Raw genomic sequence first — 6,802 nt, 5'->3', positions numbered from 1 at the left:
GGGGCCCAGCAGAGATGAATTACCCCCATCAAGCCCTGATCAAATTGCAGTTATAAGCAAAATAAATGCATCTGTGCATGCTGTTCCCTCGCCCTCTAGCTTCAGCCCCATTTCCCTTCTCATTCTTCCAAGTTCAACTCAAATGTCACCTGCTTTTCTATTTCCCCACTCTTTTAGACCAATAGAACAGTTTACATTTCATGAGTTTGACAGTAAACACCATATTGTGGACCTTTCTTGTCTTTTTGCCAAGACTGTGAGCTTCTGGGGGTCAGACGCAGCATCTTATTCATCTTTGCACCCTTCATCTAACATAATGAGAATGTTAAACTAATGTGTGTATCTGTGTGTCTGTTACTTTTAAGTGTGTTTCTCAGTATGAATTATTTACATCATGAATTATTTGTGATGCCTTGTACATTTTTCAAATGCTGAGATTCCTAAGGAACCAGGTGCTACTTGTGGTCCCAAGTGACCTGGATTGATCAGACTGTGACAGGTAGCATCTCTCCAACCCTATATCTCAAAAGCAAAAGGGCACTGTATTTGCCATGAGCCCTTTTATCCCTGGGAAAGATCCCCTTTAGTTTTAATCGGCCACCTTGCTGCCATGACCATTCAGATCTCAGCCCTGATGTAAGGTAAATGGTTTCAAGGCTGTCAAAGAAAGAGTCCCAACGCATTTTCTGCTGTGATCTCACAATACTGGCCCACCCCTCCTGGCTCTGCCACTGGGGGAAATCCCAACTCCTCAGCCCTGAACAATGGCTTTGTGGAAGCAGTTGGCTCATTAGACATACAAGTAAGAACATGAAGCTCTTCTGAGGTGACTCCCTGGCCAATCCAGGCCAAGCCCATCACTTCTCAGTTTACTGAGCCACAGGCAGGGTAAGGTGCAGGGCTCAGAAAAGACCCAATGCCCACAAAACTTTAGCATAGATGGCCTACTTTGGCCAGAAAGCACCAACAGGGCTGCAAGAGGGCCCGCCTCTAATTGGCTCTGCTGGCCTTTCACCATGACCTTCGGAAAGCACCCAAGCTCTCTGTTTGCCTTTCTCCCAGTTATGTTAAAAGGAATCATGACAGCCATCCCTAGCTGTTTCTCCCAGCAGTGTGAATAGCATAAAACACATACCTGTGCTGTTTAGAAGAAGGGCATTATGCACAGGCTGGGGATGTTACTAAGCAGAGATTTCACATTCATTGGACACTCATTGAATGCCCAGTGTTACTCTACAGAAAACAGGAAACAGGAGTCTGTTTTTTGTTTGCTTGTTACCAGAAGCCCTAATTTAGTGGGCTTTCATCTTCCCCTCCAGAACACTGTGATGGTCTTGACTGAGAGGCACTTCAGACTTAAAGAAGTGGCTGGCTTTGCAGTTTCTGCTCATTACTTGTTTATGACTGATGTCCAACATAAGTTGTACATGCCTGGAAAGTTATATCACGTACCCAAGCCCGAGCCTGTGAATTTCATGGCGATGAGGAGCAGTGATGCAACAAAACATATTTGTTATTAATCAATATATGAAGTATTGACACCTAATTTTTTTAAAGGTACAAAGTATGGTTACCACCACTAACTAACTCTCTTCCAGGTAAAATTAGATTGAGAAATTACATAGACTAGCAAGAGAGGAACACAGGGGACACCACTGGCTCTTCTGAGGAGCCCCTCTCAGTGTCTTTTCTGGAAAGGCTTGGACAAGGCAGTAGATGGCCCCTGCTGGCGGCAATGGAGCACTCAGAGATAGAAGTGGGGGAAGATTCAGATTGGGTTCTCTAAATGTATCCAAATGTGAGACTTCCACATGCAAACTTTGGTGGGGCCTCTGTCTGCTCTACCCAGGCAGGTCATCTACCGTGCTGTCTCAGAGCTGGGGCCTGCAGTACATGGCAGGGTACCATCAGCCAATTTCCCTCCAAATGCCGAGGGTGGCGGGGGCTTGATAGATATGTCCAGAGATCCTGGTGTACATCCTCCAACAAGGACAAAGATCAAATTGTTTATCATACTTGTGACCTCAATTAGACTTGAACATGGAGGTTGCATGATGCTGTGGAAACGTCCTGACTTTTAAAGTCATCCAGGCCTGGGCTCAAATGCCACCCTGCTGCTTACTTGGGTAAGTGTAGACCTTGGTAATCTTGTTAGCCTCTCTGAATCTCACTGTCCTTGCTGTTATGAGGACCAAATGCCACGGTTGACATAAAATGCTTGGCGCACAGTAGGAAATCAGTCCACTTCCCTGCTCCTCGTCTACCTTCAGGGCAGGATCACCATGGCATTCTGTATTATCTGGCTTCCCCCCAAGATCTGAAGCATGCTGGGCACATAATTAATTTTTAGTAGTAACCTGATGAGTGAATCATAAACTGGGCTTCTTTTTACAGGCTATTCCTAAAGCTAAATATTTGTAAAACTCTGATAGATGCTCTGCAAAATGGAAGTGCCAGGGACAAGGGAAGGATCAATGTCATCAACTCACTGAACAAAGTCAGACTGGACTACGGCTGAGTCGAATTATGCCAGGAAAATGTGTTCTCTAGGCCAAAGGGTAGGGCACTGGATGGAAAAATCAGCCCCTCAGAGAGCTGAAAGAGGGTTTCTGGATGGAAACAGGGCATTCCAGGCCAGACTGGGCTGAGCCATCAAGCTGGGGCCATGGTGCTATTGAGTCCTTGGGATCCCAATGTCATCATGAAAATCATCAATTTTTTTAGTGCCTGGACAGGCGAATGGAAACATTTTGATGCACTGGAGGAACACAGGGCCAGCATTTGGCCAGGCCTGACTTATATATTGCAAGTTTTGGCCTCTTTCTTAGGAGAGAAAACATCTCCCCAGATTCTCCATGCTCTTAGCTCTCCCTTATTGCTGGGGAAATGCTCTGCGGAGCTTGGTGGTGGTGCAGGAGCACCCTCAGGTTTCGGTAAACTCCCCTTCCTCCACACAAAGGAACACATACCACCATAAACCACAATAAGAGAGATCTACACATGCTGCCTAGGAAACCTGTCTATGACCTACCGTTGAATGAAAAAAACCTAGTTGTATGAGTAGCATGGTCTTATATTCATTCACTCATATCTATTTATTTGGTTGTACGTATCTGTAGAGGAGCCTAGAAGGAAATCCTCCAGACTTAACAGAATGGCTACATGCAGCAATTTAGAGGAGGTAGTGGCTTCTTTGTATTCTCCTCTGTATTCTCATTTGATTGTTTTTAAAAACAAATAGCATTACTTGCACAGTAATTTTTAAATAAAATTTTACTTAAGGATCTCTGCTTCCAGTTCCTCTGACAACAGTCACTGAACATATGCAATAAGAAGCTTGGGAGAATTCACGGTCAGTTTAACTTTTAATGAGCATCTACTCTAGGTACAAGTCGGGGTTCCTACCCCAAACAGATGAGCTGACAGACACTTGTGTACGTTGTTCACTATAACAGGAGACGGCTTGGGGCAAGAGCTGGATGGATGCTACGATGCACAGCACTGTCATTTTAGATACATTACAACTCTTCTCTCATTAAATCCTTGACTCATTCAGTCAACACTCAAGGGTTGACTCATTCAGTCAACACTCAAGCACCTGTGGTATGCCAGCAACTGCATTAGGTGCCTGATTCACATTAATGAATAAACAGACATGGTACTTGCTCCATGACATCTTGCAAAGAAGTTTTCAGAAGTTCAACAACTTTCTCCAGGTGACTCAGCTAATAATGGAAGAGGAGCAATTAATTTTGACCCTGGTGACGGGAAATACCTTCCTGAGAAAAGTGACATTTGAGCCTCACCTTGAAGAATGAGTTAGATTGGACAGATGGACGTCGCAATCCCAGAGGCATCCCAATCCCAGGGACCCCATGGATAGGTGCAGAAATGGAAACACACAAAGTAGATTATGGACACAGTGTGGTTCCTAGAGCAACTTGAAGGTAGGGGTGGAAAGGGAAGTGGAGAGAAACTAGTCAGGGAAGAGGGCAGGGGTCAGACTGTGCAGGGCATGAATGCCACAGCTTTATCCTGAAGGCCACAGGGGGCTAATAGTGCTGTGGCAATTTCCCTCAAAAGAGTGACATTATCAGACATCCCTCTAGAAACTCGGGTTGGGGAAGAACAGTGTGGTCTAGAGGCTCTGGAGCCAGTCTATCTGGGCTTGGATCCCAGCCCTGCACTCACAAGCTCTAGGACTTTGGGCAAGAGGCTTAAATTCCCTACTTCTTAGTTTCTCCATCAGTACAATGGAACTATAATAACAGTGATTGTAAGAATTCAATGTGCTAATATGGGAAAGGCTCACGGGAGGTTGGGTGCATAATGACAATGAATCAATGTCATTATTACTCTTGTTTCTCTGGTGTCCTTGTCAATAATAGAGTAGGATGAGACAGTAGGCAGAAGGCTACTGTAATTGTCCATGCGAGAGATGAAGTCTTGAACTAAGGCCATGGGGATGGAGAAAATAAAAGTACAGAAGCAACATGGGAGGGTGAAGTAGGCAGGAACAGGTGACCAACTAGCTAAAGGAGAGAGCGGGGGAGGAGCCCAAGGTGACTGGGGACCCTAGCAGAGATGACTGAGTAGATGGGGCAGAAGCAGAGCCATGTATATGGAAGAGAAGGCACCAAGGTTCAGGTGATCGGGAAACCAGGCATAGATGCCTGTCAGGTACAATCAAGAATTTCATTAGACTCACAGACACTTCCATTTTACACTCAGCACTCCTGGACCACAAGTTCTGTGGCTTCACAAGGTACCTGGGGAAAACCAAGAGCAGGTACCCAGCCCCTGTGCAGACCTGACACAGCTTCTGCCTGTTGGTCCCTTCTCCACCATGCTGCCTACCAGGTGAATGTTAGTAAACAAAATCTAGCAGGTAAAGATTAAGTATACATCTCACAGACCAGAGCTACTGATCCAGCCTTTCTGTCCGGTATATGACTTTGGCCGAAAAAAAAAGTCACATTTCCAACAAGGGCCTCAATAATGTTTTTTCAGTTAGCCATCTGCTTACCAATTCTCTTTAGAGCGATTAAAAACAAACACAAGCAAACCATAAAAAAAAAAACCAAAAAACACACAACTAAAGTCAAAGGCAACAATTCAGTGCAGAGAGAGAACAAAGGCTTTAGAAATGAGCAGGCCTGGCTTCTACTGCAGAGCCCAAGTGCACACCTCACTTCTCTTGAGTCTGTTTCCTCATTTGACGTGCAGGGGTAATAATGTCCCATAATACCTACCTCTGGGGTTCTTAAGATGAAATATTATTCCAAAGCCAATTCAATAAAACTTAGATCCTGCCTCCCTTGCACATTCAGAGAGGCAAAACCCATCAGGACACAAAGTTAGGCACTGTTAGTTTCTAACAATAGGACTATAATTCATATTACTATACTCCAAAGCACTCAACGATGTAGTCTATGATCCTTATATTATCTGTATACACATTATGAGTCTCCAAAAACTTGGGGAGAGTTACCCTTTGATAGAACTCCACGTCAGATACGGAGGGCTTCCCAGGTTCCCATAAACTCCAGGTTCAATTTAAAAAATCACCTATATATCCTACCTAATGCTAGATGACGAGTTAGTGGGTGCAGCGCACCAGCATGGCACATGTATACATATGTAACTAACCTGCACAATGTGCACATGTACCCTAAAACTTAAAGTATAATAATAATAAAAAAATAAATAAATAAATAAAAATAATAAAAATAAAAATAAAATAAAATAAAAAATCACCTATATATCTCCCAATATTCTAAAAAGAGAGGAACTTTGAGGATGATAGACTCACCAAGAGAGGGAGTCCTGGCTCACTTGGAATGGTCTCGGGATGTCTACCTGCCAGGAACAGAGGCAGATAAAGGAAGCACATCAAAGATACACTGTCATGCTTGATAAAAAGGCAACAGAAACAGTAAACCATAATGACATTTTTTTTATGACAGAAAGCTTCTTTTATTTTGACAACACAGAACTTTAAGAAAGGAATTTCATTGCTTCTGATTTATTTCCCATTTGTGACCTAATTCCTTATCACGACGAGCCTGCGCAACTTAAAACGCATTGCTATCTCTTGTGGTTCCTGAGGCCCCAGCCCAGATGTCAGAATGGAGGCCAGTGTTCCTTCAGGGCACAGACGTGCACCACTTGGAATGACTACACAGAACCGCTGGGATTGAGAACTTCTCTCCTGGGGTGTACAAGGGGCCAAGAGAAAGGTCAGAGCTCAGGGGGTGGCTCGCATGATGTACACGTGTGGGATCAGTGTGGGAAGGTGACAACTCGGAAGGGTCATATAAACCCTAAACACAAATGCAGTCCTCCAGCTGTCTTCCTGGAGTCATCCTGACAGGTAGAGGCTGGGGAGCTGCAAGAGTGCATCTTTACGTGAATTGAGTCATATTTGCACGCACACACAGATGGCGCTCCCTGCAGAGGAGTCCTCGGGGTAGAAGCAGGACAGACAAGAAGCCAGGCAGACAGGAGCATGAGCTCTCCTGCCTTCCAGCATCCACCCACCTTGCACATGCAAGTCCCTTGACTCTGCAACAGGTAGACCTGGGTTCAAATCCCCACCCTGCCATCTTTTGCACATTACTTGCCCAAGGTTGTTTGAGTTTCAGTCTCCTGGGGTTTAAAGTGGGGATGATGACGAGGTTGTTGTGACTGAAGAAGATAATGCATATAAATCACACTGATGATTACTGGGGGGCTAGAGATGCATCCTTCACACTCCCCCAGAGCTCACATCAAGGAAGCTTTTCCTATGCTAGGGCTGGGG

Source organism: Pan paniscus, chromosome 9 (assembly GCF_029289425.2).
Source record: "Pan paniscus chromosome 9, NHGRI_mPanPan1-v2.0_pri, whole genome shotgun sequence".
Taxonomy (NCBI): domain Eukaryota; kingdom Metazoa; phylum Chordata; class Mammalia; order Primates; family Hominidae; genus Pan; species Pan paniscus.
Note: the sequence above shows the minus strand (reverse complement) of the source record.